This window comes from Anas platyrhynchos, chromosome 9 (genome assembly GCF_047663525.1).
Source record: "Anas platyrhynchos isolate ZD024472 breed Pekin duck chromosome 9, IASCAAS_PekinDuck_T2T, whole genome shotgun sequence".
Taxonomy (NCBI): domain Eukaryota; kingdom Metazoa; phylum Chordata; class Aves; order Anseriformes; family Anatidae; genus Anas; species Anas platyrhynchos.
The window spans coordinates 3,732,860-3,758,421 of record NC_092595.1 but is presented as its reverse complement, the minus strand read 5'-3'; the positions used below and the strand labels follow the sequence as shown (position 1 = coordinate 3,758,421).

Here is a 25,562-nt window from a genome sequence, read left to right as displayed (position 1 = left end):
ACTTGAGCTTAGGTGTTTTTAGCCCGTAGGCATGGATCCAGCTGGAATAAATTGGCATCTGCCCAGAGAGGTGGGCAGGTCTATGGTGAACTACAGCTGCTGAGGATCAAAGCTTGTCGATGGTAAAGTATTAATGCAGTGGCTGTGCCTTCAGTCACCCCCAGTTAATGCAGTGGTAGTGTGGTTTTATGAGTAACTAGTGCTTTGTAGGAAATAAATGTGCTACCTTATTGCTAACATTTGGAATTGTAGAAAAGGGGTGAATAGTTGCTGGAGCAGGAAAACATGTGCCCTACATGACATTTAGGATATTTTCCAACTGAAAAGCTGAATTCCACTGTATATTTGAGAGTTCCAGTAGAATAAAAAAAAGGAAAGAGAAGAACATATTCTGAACAGGACCACTGACATCCTCTCTGTGGTTGCTCATAATAACAGAGCCTGTATTTCCCACAGTCCCACGCACTTGCACTGCAGACCAATTTCACTGGCTGGTTCACAGAGCAGTATTTGCCTATGGGCTCCTTTTAATGTTAGGGAAAGATTGTGTTCACATCATGCTCAATTCAGTAGTGCCAGAGACTGGCCTGCAGAGCAGTTGAACTCTAGCATGCACTTCATGGTTGTAGAGCACTGTGGGTTTTTGTGTTCCCACTCCCCTCCCCCCGAATGATCTCCTGGGCTTATTCTGACATGAGTTATCACTCAGACTTCGGTGGAAATGCCTTAGGATCACATAGCTTATGCATATCTGAAGACCAGTGCATCTCTGTGGGACTGTCATTTTAACACTCCTGTTGGCACCCACACAATCTGTACCACCCTATTCAGATTTGTGCTTCTCATGTCATGCTGTTGGGGTGTCATCTGAGTGCTAGCAATGCACTAATACATGTGGCCAGCCACTGCACGTTTTTGTTACACACTAATCTCTCTGCCAGATTGAGTTTAAAATATTGATCTGCAACTTTGTAATGGGTTTTCTAGGTGATATCCACTGCTCTCAGGGCAGATTTAGGATATTTTCTTCCAAAGCTACCATCTTTAGAGATCTCAGAGAAAAACACCTTCACACAGTTCTGTCAAACAATTCAGATGCCCTTCTCTTTCTTTCTCTCTCTCTCTCTCTCTTTTTTTTTTTTTTTAACTCTCAGTTTCACAATTCTTTAATCTTTTTTATTATTATTGTTTTCTGTTAAGATAAGGCAGTGCTAGTACTTTGCTGAAATTTTTGATCCTTGGGTGCATTGTTCCAAGACTTGTAAGTGATGGACTCCAACCTCTATAGAAATATCACTGCGAATTACTAAGGGCTGCTGTTTTGGTACATTACGCTTTACGACTTTGGAAGAACTTTAATATCAGAAATACAGAATGCTAACATTAACCCTTCAAAAGGCTATCTGAATGCACCATAAGGAGTAATGTCAGCTTCAGTAACTTCAACTGCTATCTTTTTGGCAACAAAATTATGTTCTCCTGATATGTTTTTTGCCTCAGTTACCAAACTTCTTCAGTTAATCAGTCTTATTCACACTGTCATTGCTTGCTTGATTGCTTTTAGAAGCTGTGTTGCTGTACTCCCCCATTCCCCCCTAATCCTCCCCTTCACTCATAACCCAGCTTGGGTGATAACGATCAGCGCTGACTGTTTGGCAGACAGCTGAAAGCATCTGATTGTGATAGCCAAATTGGGCTCAAGGTGGATTTGGAGGAGATAAATCCAAGGGCTAATAGAGCACACACCAACCAAACAAGGCAGTACACAAATACAAGTAGTTGTCAATCATCTTACCCTGTAAATAGGGGACAGCTAGAGCCCATTAAGTTCTCTTGTACTATAGTGGGCTGCATGCTAGGATCTTCTCCTTGAGCAGGGATGCATCTCAAGGTTGCTCCTCGTTATCGAGAGACTCTTCTACCTGTGACAGATACACAGTAAGTGACTAAAAGCTAGCTTGTTGAAACTGTTCAAGTAATTTGCTATGCATGCTGAAACTGTAATATTATCTAAGCAATATAAAGAATTGATTGTGTATGTAATCCTTCAGGCGCAAACTGTTAAGTCTGGGATTGGGATAGGATCCAGTCATTTCTAGACTCCTTGGAGTTTGGATGACAAAAGGAACTCTATTCTGAACCTCCTCACTCAGTGTGAGGGTCTCCCTGATGCTTTTAGTCTGACACTGTCCTCCATGCAGCAAATAATCAAGTGATTTTGCCATCATGAATCTGCTTAATGTTGCATTTACTATTAGAGCTTCATTAAGTCACTGTCTTATTCATGATTAAGCCCTGCTAAATCCCTATTTTCTTCAATAAATATATTACTGCTTCTCTCTTATGAATGAAGTGCATAATTCCCTTGTTGACAGAAGCAAATTAGCTGGTCAACAGCAAGTCTTTCCACCTACTATCTAGTCGTGATCACTTGTCCTGGTAGAAAGGTAACTTTTTTTTTTTTTTTTCCCAATCAGAATGGGATAGATGGAAATGAGTGGTATAGACCTTGTGCATACCCATCAAAACTGATGGAAAGACTCCAGGTATTATGAAAAGGCTTAAGTTCAGTCCAGCAGTGAGCAGTAAATTAATCATGTAGATGTGCTGTAGGCCATCGAGTGACTCATGACACAGTTTGAGACTGCTGGTATGTGTATTAGCAGACAAACCAAAGAGGAAAGTTATCTTCAACTTCATTTCTGTCTAACTTCCCAGAGCACTGTATGATAAACAGCACTTACTTTCTCTTTTTAAATGGAGTGATTTTCAAGTAAGGTCAAAACAAATGAATATGGAAGTAAATGGGCTCTTTAATTGCAGACAACATTATAGCTTTTGCATAAAATACCTTGGATCATTTGAATTCATCATTTGCCAGAATAAGAGGAATTGTTGTGCACTTAAAGTGTCACTCAGAAAGTCACCACTCACAAAAGGATTAAGTAAGGGCATGAACTGTCTGTGTGTGCACCAGCCATGCTCCCCTTTGCCCTAAGAAAAGATTACCCTTGAAGGCCAAATTTTGACCTGCAGGGCATCATGGAGACAGAATTATTCATTTAGTCAATTACTGTAAATTAGCAGATGAGCTCTAACTTCTAGAGATATTATAAAATAGAGTCAGCTTCATAGGAAAATTTCTCATCTGCTTCCCATAAATCTCAGCAGGTTGTGTCCTGCCATGTTTCAGATACTGTTGGCATATAATAATGGATTCACTGCTTTTAAAACTAAATTGGCTCTCCATCTCAGAAATGATATACAAGCAGAGAGCAAATGCAGATAGTGGAAAGGTTTCCTATCTCTTAAGACCTCTGTTAAGGTCAGTCCTTTTTGAAGAGAACTCAAATGCCTGAGGTACTTGAGGAGGGAAAGAGGTAGGGAGGAGACTGCAAGCAGAGCTTCAGGATATAAAGAGCAGTCAGTCAGAGTACCTATTGACCAGTCACATCAGTTCTTTTTGTCCTAATGCACAGAAGCTCTAGGAAAATCCTAGGAAAATCAATAGAGTGCTCTTTTTTTTTTTTTTTAATAATTTATTTATTTTTAATAAATTTTCTAGAAACAGTTTTTGGAAAGATATCAGAGAAATGGGGGGACTATGTTCTGAAAAAGAACACAACCATCCAGTTTTATTTCTGTTTTTCTTTCATTTTATTAGTAATTTTGTTTGGATTTTTTTTAATGATATTTTAAATGTGTTCATTTTTGCTGTCCCTACTTGTACATTTTAAACATATACTATATTTCTTTACTGTGTCTTTATTTTCAGAGTCCAGAGCAAAGAATGCTTCAGTGTTAAAACAAAGGTCTTGCAAAATTGCCGAACACATTCATTGCAAAAAGTTTTCTAAAAATAACTACTCAGTGTTCACAGTCCTGTGTGTTTAGTTGTGGTTCAAAGATATCAGGTTTTCCCAAGCTGTTCGAAAGTTGTCCTACATTTTGGATCATGGATTAGGTATTTTCAGTAGATTGGGTATGCCTCCTGTCAGAAAGCTATAATGGGGGGAAAAAAAAAAAAGAAACAACATGAAGTATAGAACATATAACCACTGAGGCAGTGGTGTGCAAAAGCAATTTACTACAAAGTACATTTTACAGTTACACACAGCCAACATTATAACCAAATAAGTAGTTCTTGCAGCATTTTTATAATTGCCCTTGTGCTTGTTTTTCACATCACATGAATCCCTGAGGCTTCTGCCAAGAATCTAGGGTCTTGTTTAAGTTTAATGTATGTTATCACTTGCGGCTAGCTTACAGTGCATCTTATGTAATTATATGCCAAATACTTTTATTTTGATTTTTTTTTATCATTATTTAGAGGTGCTCCAGGCCAAGTAGCATGTCCTTGTGAAAATTTAGCAGCTACCGAAGCAATGACTATAATGATTGTACTTTGCATAACGCCAACAGTCAAAACCTTAAAAAGCTAAATAATACAAAACATTAGTGGCTGGTCTTTTTTTCATGCATCTCAGCTACTTTAGCAGATGTAATATTATTAGCTTCTTCTGTTCACAATAAATTAGATATGCAATCAGTAGGGGTAAGAGACAGATTTAGAGAATATGAGAATGGCCTGTAAAAGATTATTCACAACAGCAATTAACAATTGCTGAAATTTGGGGCAGGAGAAGTGTTTTGTAAACAGGAAAAAACATGGTTTATTTCTAGAATTTAATTGAGGCAAAGTACATTTTTCTAAATGCCAATGCTGTATACCACTTTGCGGGTGGAATCACGTCTGTGACAGGTGGTTGGTGACAATGACTGGAACAGCTTGCTGCTCATAGCCAAAGGAGTTTTCCTGATATTTCAAGTGCTGGGGGTCTGTGTTGCGTAAAGGATTTATAACTGGCAGGTTTTAGGAACAACTGAGTGCAAACTGGTTCAGCATGGCAAAGCCTTATCTATGCCACACTTCCAGCTGGCTGTAAACCATTTAAATCAGTTATATGACTGGCTGCTTTGGTAATTGTGCTTTGTTTTCTTTTTTCTTCTCTCATTTTGGCAGACACCTCTGATTCAACCAAACTCTGTTTTGTTCATGCTAACTTACCAGGTTTGCTAACCAAGTAGGTTTGCTAACTTAGTACCAATTGGTTAATCCTGTGCCATCAGGTTACTGGGAACTGCTAAGAATGACACTTTGTCTACTGAAATTTCAATAAGAGGATGATGATGACAATATCCCTGAATACACAAGCTTCAGTTGGAAATCTGGGGCTGCTTTACAAGCTTTTTTGGTTAAATCTCAAAGAATTCCTAAAATGTCTTCATATGGCATCCTTTTCTCATAAAGAAAGAGAGGTATATAGAGAGAGACCACGCTGCCAAGATGTCAAGTTAATCTTGAGTCAGGAACAGTAATGTCATCTGTTACTCATTATAATTATTCAATTATTTTATTAAGTTTTCTGCATCATAATTATGAAACCGCTACCTGAAATGAAACAGAAATTGAAGGCTAGATTCTCACTTGATATAAAAAAAAAATAAATAAATCAATGTCAGAAGCCATGAGACAGGCTGAAGTCAGAGAGACCAGAGGGATTTACATTATTTTTTATGTTACGGATATATATCTTGATTGTCTGTTCTCAGTGATATTTAAAACAAAAACTGTAGTCATTACAGTGGGCTTTCTTTTTTTCTTCCTTTTATTATTAGAAACAACTTGAAGGATCTGTAGAATGATGTGATAAATCAGTCAATTTACATTTGGCAGAATAAAATTAACATTGCCATTACTTCATAATAGGGCATAGCTATGATTATGGAATTGATTTAAGAATAAGGCTGATAAATTACAATTTTGTTAATATTGAATTTTAAACAAAATGATGAATTGCTGATCAATGCAGTTGAAGAAGCAACTTAGAAAAAAAAACACACCATTGTTCACTTTTTAAATTGTGTTATTTTACTGGTCCTACATATTAGGAAGTTCCTATAAATAATATTACATTTAAACCATGGATGCTTGTGTAATTCAAACTTCCATTTCTTCTGGTAGAGAAATCATACCACCAGAGATAGCTCCATTGTGTCTGATCTCAGATATACGTGTAACTGAGCAGATAACAGTTGGTGTATGCACTTCTTTTCCCTAGGAAATCTCTGTAATAATAGAAATAGAGAAAATGTTAAATTGGGCTCAACCTGGCCCTAGACTGGGAAGAGAGGTCTCTTATCCTCTGTGTAACTTACTGGGCATCCTTCTCACAAATCATCACCATCCAGAAGAGAAATATAAATTTGTTAATGTAACGATGCCTCATTCTGATGATCAGCATCCTTATTTCATAGCAAAAGAGAACAGAAGTTACCTCTATTAGAGTGAGAAGGATTTACAACTGAAAATGAATATTTGTAAAGCACTGCTTTTAACATACTTTTCAGCTATTGTTTTCACAGCTTCTGTAATAATAAATACAAACAAAACAAAGTAAAACATAAATGACAACCAAATGGCAGCTTGCTAAATTTCCAGTGGATTGAAATGAAATCAATTGCTAAATCAAACTAAATTCATTTGGATGCAACTTTGAGAAGTGCTTATAATCTTTCTCTTTACCTAAAATATTCTCTTTAATATGGACAGGATAATAATTATTAATCATGTCTCTAATGAATCCCCAGAATTAAACACTGCTCCAAAGTGAACACAATATGTTCAGTGTCTTGGAAGAAATGTTGAATAGGACTAAAAAGGCTTTTTGCTCATGCTGTGCAGTTTCATTAATGTAAGTGGGAGTCTCAGAGATGTTCACTGACAACTCGGAATGCTGTCCTGGGAAACACTGGCACTCCTCAGAGAAGAGATGTGAAAATCCTCTGCTTGGGCAACTTTCCATAACCAATGGGTTATTCCACAAGCATTCTTCTGAAATCAGTTGAGGCATTCAATGCATGTGAAAATAGACATGCCACCATCCTTTGTCAAATGTTCTTGAACTCTATCCAGCAAGAAGGCTTACCAAAGTGAGGTACTGCTCTGTGACTAGAAAGTGCAAGCAGAGAAACAAATGCTTGTTTAGTTTGAATTTATTTGTTTGTCATAATTTCTACCTTTTCTACAGGAGCTGTTGTACAAAATCTTTGTGTAACCAATTAAAACAGTACCATGCTAACAAATGTTACCCTTTGGGTAACTCTCCAGTAGAGGTTGTTTCTTCATTAAATTACTCTGGGAAAGTCAAATATATATTTCAGCAAGATGAAAGAATGCAAATATCAGGAGACAGATTTCTTTAAGATTTTAGCCAGGGCTTTAGAAATTCCACTCTCCTAGCCCCTCGGAGTCATGCTTGGTGCTATGCCTGTCGCTTGCTGTGCTTTTCACTACAGGAAATTCTGACTTTCAGCATCATGGGGATTAGGCTATTAAAAGTGTTCTTTAATAGCAGATTCAGGAAATAATTCCACAGTCTGGAACTTAAGGTCATTCTAATTCTGCAAAGACCTCTTAATGAAACATTTTGCTACACCTTTGTCGTCCAGGGTATGTGAAATACTAGTTTTGCATTTTTTTCCTCACAATGTTTTATCCTGTGCTATCTGTTCAAATTTTAACTAGCACCAGTTTGGGAAGAAAATGACTAGAAACTGCTGGTTTGCTTTTCTTCAACCCTTTTGTCAACAGTTGTAGTCTGCACACTGAGGCCACACAGCTCTGCATCACAGAGGAATTGGCTACAGATACATGCTTAGGTACAGTCAGAAAAGTGCATTTGAATTTCACCTCTGTTATGCAATATGAGTGAGAGACGTGCTGAGACAGATTTTTTTTTCTGACTGTTATTCCTTGAGGGTGAAGGTTCATGTCTGCAGGATTATCCTGTTTTATTTTTGGATTTATTGGTTCCAAACCTGAAGCACATAAAGACACAAAAAAGGGGAAATATTGATAGGATAATCAAGATTTGTAACTTTTCTGTTCCTCAGGAAAACAAACAAAGAAAAAAACACTATTTAGGAATGCTTTTTTACAAAGCAATTATCTTGTATATGGCAAATGGGCCATTCTCTGCTGTTGTACACTACACCTCCAGTAAAGGTTTCCTCCAGTGGTTGAAGCAGCATTTCAGAAGCCTCCAGTGAAATAGAATAACATATTTTTGCTCAGAAAATCATCAAAACTGGGGAGGTTATGATCTTTATCAGCAAATTATTTGCATTTCTTTTACTGAAGAATCAGAGACAGGAAAAACAGACAGAATGAAACAAACAAACAAAAAAGATGTAGAACTGTTTGGCAGAGGTTCTAAAACAAAGACTCAAGTGTATTTATGGTTATAATTTTGCACAGATCACTTGGTGCTCTAACACCGTGCTGCTGATCACAACATAAATCACACTTTAATTTTAACCTTTGCAATTCATCAATAATTTCAATATCAAAAATAATTCAGCACTGACACTATTGGTTTACAGGTAAGTGAAACAAGAATGGAGGAGACTTAGTAATGGATTAGCAGGCCTGTCAACAGAGGCAGAAAGATTCATGTTGTCTTCTCTATGTTTCTATCACATGCACAGAGCTATAAATAACAGTAACAGCTAATCAGACACAGGAAAGATATATGCTGTTACTGAAAATCAGTTATTTGTACCATCTAAGCTTTAAAAATTTAACCAGTAAAAGGGAGTTTATTTTTTGAAAGCATTTTACTGCTTCTTTTGCATAACCTTATCTATTTAAATGTTTTTCTATTGAACCTTTTTTTTTTTCTTTTTTCTTTTTTTTCATGGCATAACATTTTTTAATAAGTGTTTTTGCAATTCTGAAGCAATGTTTTTAGGAAAATAATATTCAACTAAGCAAGCCTTTTATGTTTGTTTATGTTTTTCTTTGAATGTTTGAAGACTAGAGTTTGCTTTATTTTCCTGCTAAATGTGAAAATAAAGGATTGTCTGCCCAGCTGTTGCATTTCTTAGTCTTAAGATGTTCACTCTGACACTGGAATTTGAGAAATGTCTGTTCATTAATAGCTTCAAGTTTACAGCAGCCCCTGAATGCAGCCTTCCATTCTGAACCCAACAATTCAATGGGATGAACAAGCAACTAAATCTACATTATGGTGGTGGTGTCAGTGATGGAACAGGCTCCTGCAAAGTCTGACGAATATCTTTCCTTGCAGATATTCAAAGTGCTACTGGATGTGACCAGGAGTAACCTGATTTAACTTTGGCATTAGCCTTGGTTTGAGTGAGAGAATGGAGCAGATCCGATGACCCCCAGAAGTCCATCCCCACTTGAATTTTGCTATGATTCTGTATGGAGACCTCATTCTCTTGGTAAGCAGTTTCTAATTATCTCCTAAATCTATTTGCCTCTCATTTTATCCTAAATCTGGCTTAGGTTCTGTCAGATTACTCCTAACAGAAGCGCAAATGCTCTTGAAGGCTCTAGTTAGAATACAAAGCCCTTGATATTCAGTTTTATTTTTCCTTGTGCTTATTTATTCTGTTGACTGAATTCTTTCCATCATACTAAATCGCTATATGAAGCTACTAATCCAATGTTGATGATAATATTAATTTCCCTTGTGCTAAACTTTATATCCAGAATATTGACACATCCATTCTATTAAGTTTGTGATTTGTGGTATAATGTCAGTATGCTGCAATGAAAAACCCAATGACAAATCGCTCTATGTAGATATGTCTGTGAGCAAGTCTTCTTCCCTCTCCTTCTTGTGTCCAGTTGTTATAATGGTTCTGGAGTAAGTGCTAAAACCGTTTAGTAGCACACTGACACGCATCTTTCAAAACAGCTTAAGATCTTTAGAGAAACAGCGATGATTGGAAAGGTGCCAGTGCTGGTCATGGAATACTTGGCTGCATTTGTGAGATTACAGAGCATAACTCAAACCAGCCTATGATTCTATGGTAAAATTTTGAAGGCAAAGTATGTTACTGTGTCATAGACTACTCTGATATTAGGATAGAAGCATGAGGACTAAAACTTTTAATTTCAGTAGAAATTATAACTATCAAATCTCCATCCTCATTCAGGGATTTAAATATAAAAATACAAAATGTGCAGCAATGATGGATAGAATGATATTCCAAACATATTTTTTTGTGTATACTGCATGTACCCTACAGATGCCTGCTGACATCTGTAGGAGAGGTGTAATCACAGGTACAGATCACAGTCTTTGTGAAAAAGAAATGGCAATACAAGAGTGCTTGGGCATGTAGAGACTACTGCTTCCTTGTCCTTATAGCTGAAAAATCTAACTGAAATGGACTTTCAGAAAGGTCCTAAACTGTGTTTTTTAACTTTCAGTCCTCTGCACAAATTACTGCTTATGATAGGCTTCATTACTTCCTTGAAATCTGGCCATAATCAGTAGTAGAGAAAGAAGGAGTGCTTTTGATTATTTCTTTGAAAAAACACTGCATACTCACCTCACCAAACAGTAATTGTACATCACTTTCATCGCTATTCTCTGACATGTTCTTAAAAAAAAAAAAAAAAAAAGCATCAGAGTAAGGTAAAGAGACTAATCTTGTTGAAACATTACGTTCAAGCTAATGGCTTATGTTAGAGGAAAACCATACTTTAGGCTCAGAAAAAGAGCTTAGTCCGTGACTGGATCATGGAAATCTGAGTTCAGAATCTCCTACAATACTTCATGAGGGCAGTTTAGACTGTAGGTAAACAAGGGCAGTCTAAGTCATATCCCATATTTAGGTATCACAATGCCTAACGTGATAGATCTTATGTGGGACCTGCAGGTATAGTACAAACAGGAGTGCAGCTCAATACCAGAACTCTTAACTTAGAGTACTCTTTTACATAAAAAGAGGCCAAAATTAAATCCATAATGCATTTTCAGTATTCATGGCTTGGCATAGGTACTGTACTGTAAGAAATCTGCAGAAATGGGACAGCTGTCAGTTGTATTGTAAAGTTTCTCTTTTTTTTTTTTTTCTTTGTTTATTTTTCAAATCTTCACTAAAGAAGGAAAAAATGCTGATTCTTCTGGAATGCCTGCAGTGTTAGCCACTTCATATTGTTCAGTAGCAAGATTAGCAACTCCTATAGCTCTTGCTTTTTAAAAAGACGCTGAAATCATGTCTACTCCAAAGACCAGACCATAAATACCAATGCGTTAGATAAAGTCAATGCATCATTTCCTGTCATGTCCTACAGCATTTGCAGGTTTGGCTGGAAACAGTTTAGATGGCAATTTCAAGCTCTCAGCTCTAAAGCAGAGGTGTAGATCTTGTCAAGGCATTGAAAAGGAGGAAGAAGTTGCTGAACATACAAGAAAAAGGATGGTTTATGTTTGTGTAGTCTCTGTTCTATTATTTCCCTTCTACTTGCAATTGTAGTTTTTTAACTGTTTCTCTTGCTACCTGAAAAGGTAATATTTTTGCTTCATCTTGAGATCAGCCCTCAAGAACACATCATTAATGTTTTCATTTCCTAGTCACAGTGTTACTGTTTACTGGTTCTGGGTTCCATCATGGTGCATCTCTCTGTAGGCACCACTACTCTAAAGAGGTGGATAGCTCGACATTGTCTTTCAGTTGGGTAACTCCTTTGCACCCCTCATGCTCCACCCATTACAACTTCTATCCAGAAACCCACAAGCAGCTCCTCTGAGCTGCTGCCCTGGGAGGGCCACTTTTCTACTGGGTGCACCGATGGCAGGTAGCTGCTACTCACTGCTTCTCTGGGCTGCCCAGCTGTGACTGAAGTATGCTTCTAGTGTGAAAGGCAACTCCTTTATAGCTCCTTTGACACATGACTGGCAAAATGGGGCTGTTTTGGAGGAAAGTGGGAGAGTACTCCAGTCCCTGAGCCTGTGTGCCAGCTATACTTGCCGGGGAGATCACTCTGAACAGCACATGGTATCTCCTGAACAGTGACAGTAATTATTAACCTATAATAAGGAAAATATTGATAGCTTACACTATTCTTTAGCCTGTTGTTGATTGTTATTGAAAGAATATTGTGTTAAATGCAATGGAAAAGTCAGCTTCCATGTTCCCTAGCATGTTATCAGCTATCACTACCCTAGCTTGTAAAACATGAAATCAATTGTGAAAGGTGTGAGATTAATAAGAGGTATTTTAATCTCCTCTTCATTTACTGCAGCACAAACAGCATGATGTGCAAGGGTGAATGCGGGGAGGAAACAGGAGCTGTTCTCTTTTTCTTAGCTGCCTGTTAAATCTATCACTCCCTGAAAGGAAGCTTCAGCAGCGTCAATGATAGTTAAGAACCTGACAGATTCAAATAAGTCACAGGCCACATGTGCATCAATGTACCTCTTAGAAATTAGCTTCAAATGAGTGCCAGCTCTAATAGTTTTAATGAGTTCACACTGAAAAGCATCCCCAAAGTTCATTGCCAGCAGAAATTGAAGGTGGTCCTGCAGCAGTGTGCCAGCAGCCTACATTGCACTGTGTGTGCTGGTGCATTTTAATGGCCCACACAGAAGTATTAACACAATCTCTTTCACCTTTTACTCTAAAATATTTCTTGGATCTTGAATCAACTTGTTCAAAGCTCTCTGCCTGGGTTTTTACTACTCCAAGTAGCACATTTCATATATTCTATTTGTGAGGCTTCTGCCTGATCAAAATCTGTTTAAGACCGTCCTGCTGGTCATCCTAGACTTTTTCTGTAGTGAATTTTTAATTTCGCTTAGGGAAGGAGCAGTTTGGTTGCAGACTTGGTTGAAGGTGGAGGGCTTATTCATACAAACAGGATAAGCAGCTCAGAGCCCTAAAACTGAGAAGTAATCACTGTGCTAGGACTGATGTTTTTACAAAGATGTGCAAGAAAACTTTTTTAGCAATCCCTTTATAATCAACTGCTGTCATGGCAGGGAGCATTTCTCAGGCCCTTCAAAAGTAGTAAAACTTTTTTTTTCTGCCTCATCTCCATCTTTAGTTCTCTCTTTCCAGGTCTTTCCATTACAGACAATCATGCCATTAAGACAAAGTACTCTTCCCATAGACAGTAGCTTGCAAAAAGAAAAAGAAAAAAAAAAATAAAGGCAGAAAGAAAAGAAAAAAATAAGGGAATATTTCTTTGCAAAGGGCAGCTGTCTTTTACAAAGAAGAAAATGTTGCCAGATGAGTTTCACAACATTATTAATCAGTCTAAGGAGACATTTTTCTTATCTTTTTTTTTTCCTTTCTAGGAGGAATCTTTAGAAACAAACAATCCAGGCAGAGGAACAAATACAAACCCCTGCAACCTCAGATGGGGGGTAACTTCTTTTTATTAAGGTAGTCTTCACTTCTGTCTTCAGTGGAAAATTTAGGGCAAGATATACATACCTTCTGTTTAAGTTTATACCAAAATGTAGGCTTTAAGTGCTTATGGGTTTTATTTTTTAACAAAAGTCTCTTTGTTCTTTGAGAAGCTCCACTCAGTATCATAATAATAAAAATCATGTTTAATTGTTTGTTTGCACCTGTCCAGATCCTTGACTGAAGAGCATCACCATCACAAGTTTCTACAAATGGCAGAGTTTTAACTATGTAAGGGGGCAAATATCTGTTCTGTTACTATTCTTTACAGGGAGTTGCTTAACTATTGGGAATTGTAGATTGTAGATAAGTATATATTGGTATATCAAAGCATTTTACAGACCCTATAAAATAGGGAGTTAACACTCTATTGATTCTTATTTTAGGCTGACAGAAAAGTTGAGTGATTCACTCAGATTCCAAAAGCAAAGCAGACTTCCTCTCCTTTCCTGTATAGTCATTCTTTGGTTCCTATGCATAAGTCCTCAGGAGGTATGAGGACATATAAACTTGCAAAGTTTTTCAGTATGAATAGAAAGTGCTTTCACTAGTATGGGATTTTTTAATTTCTTTGTTGTTTATTAATGAAAACTCCCACTGTTGCTCTCTTTATGAAAATATATGAGGGATTTTATATCTAAGATCCGTTTACAGGGATAGATGAAATATCTGCATAAAGACAATGAAAATTTGGACTGAAAAAAAAAAACAAACATCAAAAAAAACCCTGAAATTTACTTCAGAAATGGGAAATAAGTGGGGAGAAAAACAGTTCTGAAACAAACAAAAAACTTAAGCAGACTTTTTCAGAAAGAAGAGGACTCTTCCAAAAGAGATGAATTTGCCCACAGTCTTATTTTCTGTATCTATAAAATAGAAAATAATTATTCTAAGAAAGGCAATTCCACTTACTACAGAAGTAAATATAGCACGTGTAAGTGAATATAACACACATTGATATTTACGTATGAATATGTACAATTATATGTAAAGTCATTTGAAACTACTGAGTGAGGTGATGAAGAAAGAAACTTTTGTGCACAGTGAAGACTGTTAATTTCTACTATAACTGTTATTGAAATGTTCCAGTGGTACTAGTAAAACAAATTTAAAATTTTATGCTATTTTATTTTCATATTTATAAACGTTACTGATATCATCGTTGTTCCTAGCTTATGGTTTCTCTGAGTATGTCACATTTGAAAGTGAGGCTGACACTTAATAACTGTATGGAAAGGCTCTCACTGACATCACTTATCATTGAGAACACTGAATAATTGAACATGTTAATTTCTGTCTTCTCTCACCTGTTGTGTTTATCCGTGTAAGTAGCTCTGTCCCAGCAGTTCCTAAAAAGTCACATAAGCAAAAAAGGAACAATACATTATTTTTAAGCAATATAAGAGGGAACATAGGATCATGAGTATCCATCAAAACTTTTTTTTTCTTTTTTGAGTTTTGCTCTCCCGGAGTAAGGCTGCTAGAGAATGCAAATAGTTGGGAAAAGCTTTGTGTTTCTTGTGGCCCTGCTGCCCTCAGAAATCCTGCTGAGGAGTCACTACCTCTGGTCCTGTTTGCTGCTGCCCTTGGTAACAAGAGAGCAAAGACTTCCAGAAGAAAAGCAAAATCAATAGGAAGTTTATCTGATTTTCAGTAAGATGCCTGCCACTGGGCATGCATTCATTTTCTACTCTGCCCTCCTTTCTGATCAGTTAAATTAATGGTTGAGAAGCTGAACTTACGAAACAAACAAACAAACCACCACCTCTACCACCATCAAAACCAAACCAAAACAAAAAACAAACAAACAAAAAACACAAATAAGCTAACAAAACTACCTGCCAACAATCCAACAACAACAACAAAACCCACAGATTTTGTACTGGAGAAGCTAACATATGAGGCATATTGCTGGCACAGGGTAGGAAAAGGGAGGGAGCTTAGAAAGATCTGGAGAGTTCAGAACATTGGATTAAATCCAGGAATTTGTGGTTGAAAGTGGATAAATGCAAGGCATTTCTCTCAAGGGGCAGGAAAGAAGAATAACAAGCAGAAATAAAATACAGGAGAGCAGGACAGAGAGCAGCAATGCAGAAAAGAATCCGAGAGACAGCAGGTAACAAATTAAATATAAGTGAAATGTGAGGCTATTAGGGGAAAATGCCACAGCTATTTTGGAGTACATTCCTCATGAGGAGAGAAAAGCAATAATTCACATTCCCATAGCCTTTCTGTGATTATAACTAGACTATTGTGTTCATTGGGGGAGAACCACAAGGAATTAATGATGCTGATAAACTGGAGGTGTCCAAGTAAGAGGTACCTGTATACTTCCTCTGTTAACAGGGTCCTTGGAAGTCACTGTGGTTTGCCAGTGATCTATGACGGCCCAAAGAGACTTAAAAGAATGCTGCAATGCCAGGGAGACTTTTGAGAGGGAAGATTCATTTAGCATCTGGACAGCTATATGATAAAGACCTTTTGCATTGCTGTATTGTAGCAATAATTGACTCTTAAATTTGAGAGGCTATGGAACAACTGTCCTCCTTGCTGATGAAGAAGTATGTGACCAAAACAATCAAGATGGAGATGAATATTTGTGCAAGTATATATTTTGTGCATTGTACCTGATTTTCTCTCTTCCCCCCAAATTCACAGAATTTGAAGGGTACTCTGCCATATCCAGTGAAGCTACCAAAACAGATTTGTGTTAATCAGGAATTTGAAACAAATATTTCATTTTCAGTGTGAATTATATCATGCTGTGCTAATACACATGGAAGCTTTCAAGTTAGAGAAATGGAAGATAATTTTAGGATTTTCTACAGTTCTCTGATGTGTATCAAGGATGGTTCAACCAGTTAAACAGATTTGTACTCTAGAATCTGCACTATTTCCTGACACTTCAGATTATTTTCTGGTGTAACTAACATTTTCATCTCAAATTCTTTTAAAAGATTTCATAAATAGTTACTGGATGTCAACAAAGTGTTAATTGCTGCAGAGTCATGAGTGTTTGAAAAATAACATAGTCTCTGGCTTGAAATAAGCATTCTTTAAAAATAATAGAATCATAGAATATTCTGAGTTAGAAGGGACTCACAATGATCATTGAGCCCAGCTCCTGGGGCAGTAGGAATACTTGATATTTATTTCAGTAACAAATGTGTTAAAAAGCTTTCTTACTCTAAGCTACACATTTAGAAATGGCAAACTCTAGTTACATTTTCCATGTTATTTTTCCATATTCTTTGAGACTGACCTCCTTTGTTTGATTTTAAGTCTATGCCTCTCCTCTTATCAATATTCCAAAAAAAAAAAAAAAAAGAGCAAGATATGAATATAAATAAATAAATATCTTTGTATCAGTGAAAGGTGAAAGGCTCAAAATCTCTCAATCACATTTGAAGTGACATTGTAGACAAGCCACAACCATTTTCTGATTAGGAGGTGTAATTTTTTAAAGATGTTGCACTGACAGGAACAGTTAGTGACTCCACTTTGTTCAGATATCTCAATATATTTCTGGATTCAGGTTAATAATTATACTGGAAAATGCAATAACATTCTGTTTTATGATAGATTATACTGCTATGGGTTATAAATTCAATGTTTTCAAATGACATTCATTTTTTACATTCTTTTGAAAAGGAAGAGGTTGATGAAGTCTACAATACCCTGGGTGGTTTTTTTTTGTTTTTTTTTTTTTTTTAATCTTTTGTAGGTCTTTGAGTCCTTGAGGCAAAATATTTTTTTAAATTCTCTTGTAGATACTTCCTAAAATCATCTCTCACATTTGTTTTCTATTTGAATCATTTTTTTTATTATGATAAAATAAATAAATACATTTGTAGTACATATATAACTCTACACTGCGAAGTATTTCTTACAGGCTACAAGATTTTGATTGGGGATGTCTAAATTTTTACCGATTTTTCACTGTCATTACATTGTAATATCATATTTTCTTTTACTTTTTTTTTTTCTTTTAGGGTTTGTTTAATGAACATTAATGCTAGGTGATTTTGTTCGGGGCATAGGTGAGACAAAACGTTTTACCAGAGCAGGTAATTATTCATCGTTCATTCCAAAGAGCAGTAATATAATAAGTTACTGCAAAAAAATTGTGCATATGTGCATATGGGAGAGGGAAAAATCTTTGCTTTTCTTCTGACCAAAGCTTAGTTTCCCTGTTTCTAAATCTATCCTATTTCAATTTAAGACCATTCCCCCTTGTCCAATCATTATCGACCTGAGTAAAAAGTCCATCTCCATCTTTTTTATAAGACCCCTTTAAGTACTGAAAGGCAATAAGGTCTACCTGGAACTTCAGGCTGAACACCCTCAGCCTTTCTTCATAGGAGAGGTGCTCCAGCCCTCTCCTTTGATTATCTTTGTAGCCTTTCTCTGGACTTGCTCTACCAGACCCACATTTTTCTTGTGCTGGGGGACCCAAACCTTGATGCAGGACTCCAAATGGAGCCTCATGAGGGCAGAGTGAAGAGGGACAATCACCTCCCTCAGCCTGCTGGTCACACCTCTTTTGATGCAGCCCAAGATGCATGTGGCCTTCTGGCTTGCAAGCATGCATCGACTCTACATTATATCATTTTTCACTGGTATCTTCACTGTTTTTTTCATTATCTCTTTCTCCAGAATTTCCATTGGGTTTGGTAGGCATTAAATAAGCTTCTTGCTGTTTTTCTTTTTATGCTGATTCTTTAGAGTGAACATGTTGAGTCAGGAGCAGGGGACTGATCTTGATGGAACATCACACCCACCTCCTTCATCTTTGTTCTTCACTTAATATCTTCCTAATAGCTTTTTTTCTGTCATACATTTCCTCTTAGACACCCAATCTTAAATAAAAATAAATAATACAGAGCCCTAAGTAGTCCCTGTTGGAAGAAATTTCTGACTAACATTTGTTCTTATTCAGGAGACGTTTGCTTCATAAAATTGGTTGACATTTAAAATTCAATCAGTTATAATCTTACCTCAAATTCTGTGCTAGCAGAATCAAGAGCAAGCAGTGTACAACAGCTAAATCATAAAACAATTAGGAATAATAGCTCCTTTAGGTAATAATAGTGTTACATTAAATGAGGCTTTACATTAATTGTCTCAGATGTTTCTGATCAACAACATTATATGATATTTCAAGTCACATTTTAAGACCTTTTCATCTCAAATTCTGCCTGTTAGGTGTAGGTTATTTAACATACAAAGAATCAACAGTTTCTAATCTCTGGATTGTTTTTTATCCATGTTATTCACTTGATTTTTTCACAAAAAACAAACAAACAAACAAACAAACAAACAAAAACTTTCTGACTGATTGGAACTTCCATAATGTGAAATACTCTGACAATGAAGAAAAGTAAGAAAGGAGTCAGTGACCTATTGTTCAATTTTGAAAGTGGCTCTGTATTTGTGAATGGGCAGAGAACTGTTACAGAGTACTAGAGAAATAGAACTACGTCTGAACTAGATCTCCTCTGTAAGAGAAACTTGATCAATTGATTGCTTGATCAATGCCAGGATTTATTTTTTAATTTTGATTTTTTTTTTTTCAATAGCTAGTACACACAAAGCAACCAGGATATCTCATTAAGTGATGCATCTTTAAAAAGTAGAAGGTGCACACTGAAACCATCTGGAATGTTTTTCCAACCATCTATTGGGAGCAGAGAGCTAAGAGAAGAATATAAAGTCATTAAATTGAATGGCTGCTGTACTTAAAGGCTTTTACACATACTTTGTAGGTTGTTATGAGCTCCATTGAGAGTATTACTACCTGAGAAAAGCCAATGTGTTTTTTTTTTTTTTTTTTTTACTGGGAATTATACAAGTAAGTATTTTCCTTCTTCAAAAAAAAGTTATTTTTTCCTCAAATGTCAGTAATATTTTTGGATGTTGGGGTATATATTTTTTTAAATTTCTGTTGAAGTACAACTTAAATACTATATATATATGTGTGTGTATATATATATATATATATACACATACATGTGTGTGTGTGTGTTTATATATATATATATATATATATATATACATATATATATATATTTTTTTTTTTCCTGGAAAATCTGAGTTTTACCGCTTTGCCCGAAAAATTAATCTGGTTTCCTCCTTTGTTAGATCTTTGCCTTCTATACTTCTTCCAGAGCTAATGAACTTGAATTTGAATACAATAACTGAGCTCATTCACAATTTTACCTCATAATGTTTCTGACATGATTAAGCAAAAGAAAAAAAAAGTTTAGCAGCACCATCCTTACACCATATTATAGACTTTAGAAGCATTGAATATAATCCCTATGAGACTGCGAAGGCCTCTTGCAGCTATTTTACATCTGTCTTAATAGTACTGGGTAAATGTCTATGTCTTGAAAATGTTTTAAAATAAATTACATTATAACTCTAAATGACTGCCTTTCACTATCACAGTCTATAAGAATGTGCCTTTCTGAAGACCCCTTCCAGTTAGCTTTCCGAATACTCATACCACCTTCTAACATGGCATTAGTGCTGAAGGAGTCATCACATTATAATATAATGATGTGCCTTTCTCATCAAATTAAACTCCCATGTATCAACATCGCTGAGAGATGAAGAGGGCCTTTTAAAGTCTCTCGCTGTTTGTGACCTTGAAAGAGCTGTCTTGTGCTTCGGCATATCCAAATTTCTGCAGACACTCCAAAACCTTTCAGAGGACAGTTTGAACAACTGCTTACATATACTGTTGCAACAGACTAGGCAGAGCTGTAAAGATGTATTATCATCTCAGGTTCTATCACAGCAGGTGTCACCTGTAGGAAAACTCTTCAGAAATAAAATTGCATAATGAAGGAAAGGGGCGGGAGGGAGGAGAAGGCTTGCATAATTACACCCAGTGAGAACAATCAGCTAATCTTGGTGATAAGTGGAATTTGGATGTAAGCCAAATTGTACACCAGAAAGGGCTTTAGTACACTGTTGGATTATCTCTTTCCTCAGTTGAAAGAAGTGCAACTCTCATTTTTCTGCTCCTTTGCACTACTGAATCCTGCAGTCCTGCCCAAGACTGGAAGCCAGAGGGTACAGAACTGCTCCAGCAACACAGAGATGCAGCCTGAGCATTGTCTGGAAAAACTGCTTTTGATTTCTGAAGCTCCCTTCTGCCTTGCCATTAATGCACAGCTCTTGGATAAATCTGTAAGAGTAACACTGTGGCTGAATTAGAGATATGGAAGTTGAAGGTTCCTTTTAAGAGAGAAAGATGTATTACAAAACTGTAAAATGACTGTAGGATTAGCATTTTCCTTTAACCTTTTCTCTTTCCTCTTCAAAAATTTGAATAGCTGACATTCCTTGCCTATTTTTTTCAGTTCTGAGGTGCCTATTAGGAAATGCAAATCTATTTAAAATATACATATGCCTCTGAATAGACCTTGAGCACAAAGCAGAGTCCTATCCTTTTTACAAGCCTTTTTCTGTATCAAATAATACGCAGCCCCAGGCAGACACTAAAATATGTGTGAGGCATTGGACATGCCATGTCCAATTTGTGTTAAAATTTAGAGACAAAAGCTACCTGGGCAGAGCACCCATTGGGCCAGTTTTTAGATGGGCTTTTTGAAGTTTTGTTGAAAGCAGGTTTTAACAGAGCACAAGATTCAACACGAGGTATTGTTCCCACATCTCTTTAACTTGGAATTTCACTACATATAATCAACTTGAGTCCCATATAACTATTTTTCTTCTTTGACTTGACAGACAGGCTAACATTAAGATGGGAGTGTTACTTATTCTGAGAAGAACTAAATATTACTAGGCATTTGAAAGAAAGGTAGCCCCCTGAAATAAAAAGGTGATATTATGGAAACTGCAAGTACATATATTATGATGGCTGTTCAAAAGAAAATCTAGGGAATGGATGAAATTATTCTTAGTGTACATTATCAAGAAACAAATCTCATGCACTTTGAGTATAGTGTTACCACTTGCGCAAAACAGGTGATAAAATTAAATATGAAGAACCATAGACCCAGTGGCCTCCTGTCTAAAGCATTAAATGTCTTGCTTTCATCAGTGTAAATAGCACTGTGTATTAATGATGTTTAGTCAACCAAAAGAACTGGTGGGCTTTTGGTCAGGTTCTGTAGTCACTTTTATGTGATCAGTAAAATACTGTTTTCAAAAGTTTAAAAGAGACATATCTTGGCAAGATCTAGAAATAGCTTCTCTGTTAAACTATGCTGTGATTTATATAAATTGGTATCTCTTCAGCCTCACTGTGAAGTTAAACTCCACTAGTCCCAAGATACTGGGGTAACTGTTATTCTTAATTTTATTTTGATAGTTGTAGTGAGTGTACTGAGTACATTTAAAAGTGGAACAGTCATTCGAATTTTTCAGAGGAAGTACAGTTATGAATTTTTCTCTCCTTTACTTCCAGATACAGCTTCCCCCAACCCGCCACCCATACCCCCCTTTCTTGTAATAAGTGCTGGTTACTTCTTTTCTCCATCAATCAAGTTGTGTATCTTTCATATGAATTATGCCATGCTTATTTAAGCAAATGAGTAGAAAGTACGAATCTGCAGTCCTGTTTTTCCACACAAGAGTATTCCAAGAAACTTGTAAAAAGAAAACTTGTAACAGATACACATTTAACAACAACCTAAGATTTATTGTGTCTCAATTGTTGTTTGTTTCTTTTTTTGGTTGGTTGGTTGGTTGGTTTTTGAGGATTCAGTGAAGAAACAACTGACAAACAACACTCCTGAGAACTAAGGAATTCTATGAGAATAAAATGTTGCTTTTTTTTTTTTTTTTTTCTTTAATAGTCTAATCATGTACAAATCCACCACTATATGTTTCTCAGAGCAGTGAAAAATAATTGAAATTGTATCTCTGTACCGTATTGCAGAGACCTAGTGCTGTGTTGCAAGATTTTTTTTTTCAATAGCAGGATTTGAATTAGAAGCTGGATAGGTTTAAAAGTGTGAAAGATGAATTTTTTTTGCTGGTCAGAGATGTATCAGATTTTTTTTTTATCATTAACTGATCTCTGTCTCTCACTCACTGGCATATACATAACTTTTGAGACTATATAGGAAGACCACAGTAAGAGTGCATATTTGGCACTGACATCTAAAACAAAACAATTGGAAAATAGCATCTTCAAATCTTTCATGGTTCTATTATTTGAATGTCAATATCCAAATTTTACAATGTCATATCAAGCCATGTCTGATATTTTGAAATATCATAATAAAAATTATAATAAAAAAAGTGGGCAGAAACACCTACATAAGTCCTTGTAGGAATGCTTTTATTTTCTTGGAAGAACAGCCATCAAGTCAAGGCTAGATCTTTCATTTTTTCTTTAAACAGTGGATGCAGTTTTGGAGCTCAGGATGTTTTTCTTGCAGGCTTTCATGTACTATTATCAAAGCCAGATATTATTATATAGCTTATATATATATGTGTATGTGTGTATATAATTTTATTTTTAATGAACTTTTTGCATAAATCAATAAATCTGGAAAATAATAACCTTTACCCAAATTTAACCAAAAGTTAGATTTGAATCTCATTACTAATTTTGGTTAGAAAATGTAGGGCTTGGAGAAAGTGCTAGAAGTGAGGTTTGCTCTCTGGGTTCAAGGTAGGATCAGCTTTCCTAACACATTTCTGACAAAATGTTTATCGAATCTCAGTCCCTAAGTACTGCCATTGGGATATCTGCGTGTTACAGAGGAGAGACTGACTCCTCAAGTACCTACCTCACTTATATGCTGTACAGCAAACAGCTGTTATGCTGTTTGCATAAACAGCATAGCAATAACCTCATATCTGCACAAACCTCCTGTTAATTCACAGAGCTGATCTTTTTGAGTTATACAAGATACTCAGAAATGTAGGTTGCATTGCAATATTCCTAAATATAAACTTCAAAATTTATTTTGTGCCAGTCAGCATTATATACTCAAATAAAGAAGGAAACTGATGCTGAATGACTGATTTGACTAGACATTAGTCTGGTAACTTTTGCAACTGAAACTTATTGCACCTTTTTTTTGTGAACTATTCACCAAGGTAAAAACTATCCCAGATAAGATAATTAAATAATTTTGGAATAATAAGGCTTAGAACTATGCAGCTCATTGGAAAGAATTTTGTGAACAGAAAATGGGATCATCTTTATGAAAAAAAAATCACTTCCCTTGCTGTCTCTATTACCTCACACCCAGCCAAACCAACAGGAGAGTGGCATTGATAAAACACTGTGAAACTTAAGTGAAAAACCTACAGATGGATTAAAACTCCTCATAAAGAGTGCTTCATCTTCTGTGCTGTATCTTAAGATGCAGCTGGAAAAGAAATGTTCGTTTTGAAGTCTTCATGAAAATGGCAGGTTTCAAATAATCTGTAATTAGCTGTCATGATCTAGCACATTTTGTTCCACAATTTTCAAAGCAAAGGGCAGACATCTCTACCCAAAATGAATAAACAGGTTTAGTCAAGAAAGCAATGCTATCTGCAAGATACGTTTCAATCACAATATTCTGTTATGAAAAAGTTTGCAAGTTGAAGGAATTTGTTGTTGTTACTTTTAGCAATATCCTCATCGTTGAGGGTACACTTTTTTTTTTTCTTTCTTTTTCTTTTTTCTTTTTTTTCTTTTTTTAAATAGAAGAGTGAGTTTATTAGCTGCAATGTATTAACAAATACAAACACTTCTGCCACAGATATTAATGAATATTTATCTGTTGACACTCATTTGTTCTGTAAACATCACATTGCTTTACAGAATGGTTAGCAAAGTAAAACTTAACGTACTAGAAGAAAGAACAGTTTCAGCAATTTTTTAAATTATTATTTTATTTTTTTAACTCCCTGGATATAAATATTTTTCTGAATCTGATACATTATAGGAAAGATCATTGATAGTCTTCACATAGGAACAAACAAAAATAACTGTAAACATCACAACAATTACTTAAATTAGTAAAGCTTTTAACATACACCTGCTGAAGTGTCCTAGAAGTGACTTGAAGAAACAGGAGGAAAAAAGATTCTCACGTGGTGGTGGGATCCAAGAGCTCCACACACAATTCATTGCTCCTTCTCCAATGAGTAGTTTGGCATTATGGAATTTAGTATTTTGTGCTGGATATTTACCCTTATTTCTCATTTCTTGTTTGCAGTAAAGACAAATAAATGAAAGAAGTTCTTGAGCACTTACTACTGTTCACACTAAAGAAGATCATGCAAATGCCCGAGGTATGGACTATATATATTTTTCTTTTACTCCATGATCAATTTTTGCTGTTTTTAAGTCACATCATCTCCACTAACCATTGTTATGAATAACTTTTTCATTTTCAACTCAGTAATATCTGAGTGCTCTATCATCTTTTATGCATTTATTGTCGCTGTGCATGGTGAAGTAACCTTTTTCATGTACTATCAATGGTACAGTGAAATCTATGGCCCCAAGTTCACGGGTATTTATAATTCTATGAATCTGAGTTCACAGGTATTTAATGCTCTGTTCCCAGTGAAATCCACACTCTTGAAATGATACAAAACCTGCAGAAATCAATAAGTTGAAATGATTTTGAAATCAGGTCTTTATGGCTTCCTTGAATGTATGAGATTCCAAATAAGAATTTGAAATCAGGTTCCTCATTGTGTAGGTTACAAGAAATACAAAGTTATGACCCTGTATCAACAGTTTTCCATGGAAATTCAGTGCTGAAATATCAACTGAGACCTTCATTTGGTAAAAGAATGCTTCTCCCACACCTACCACTAGGGAGTAACATTCATTATTCTGAACATTTTAAGACAGACTGAAGGATCAAAGCACATTTTTGCACAAGTACCTACTTAAGCTTTATATTCTGTTCATGATTTTCTTATATAAAGTTTTGGCTTGCAAAAACAGCTGTGAAAATTGAAGCCAAGGTGAATTTGTTGTTTGAATTCATATGGAACAGTTTGTTTTATTCACCAAGTGGTCATTAGCACAAGAGTATTTGCAAATTACCAGTGAGAACAGTCTTTTAAGCAGTCCTGCAAGATCTGTATTGTTATATATATTTTTTTTAATGACTAAGAGGTGATATTTTTCATCTATCTGAAACCTGATGGGAACTTCTAGTACTGCAGAAACAGCTAACATCCATCAGGTTCATAGATGCAGTACTAACTTGGAGGTTATGTCACTGTCTAATGAATCATTGCTAACACTTTCTCCAAGGGTTTGGTAGCCT

The 25,562-nt window shown here is 35.9% G+C and overlaps 1 long non-coding RNA gene across 2 annotated transcripts in view; it reads left to right on the top strand.

Moving 5' to 3' along the window:
- Window positions 1-1,764: 1,764 nt before the first annotated feature.
- LOC106017899 (uncharacterized) overlaps window positions 1,765-25,562 on the top strand; it is a 63,060-nt gene continuing 39,262 nt past the window's right edge. For both annotated transcript variants that reach the window (XR_003499222.3, XR_002403373.4), the window contains exons 1-3: window positions 1,765-1,938; window positions 9,153-9,309; window positions 24,492-24,567. This is a non-coding gene — a long non-coding RNA (uncharacterized lncRNA). The remainder of the gene's footprint in view (window positions 1,939-9,152; window positions 9,310-24,491; window positions 24,568-25,562) is intronic.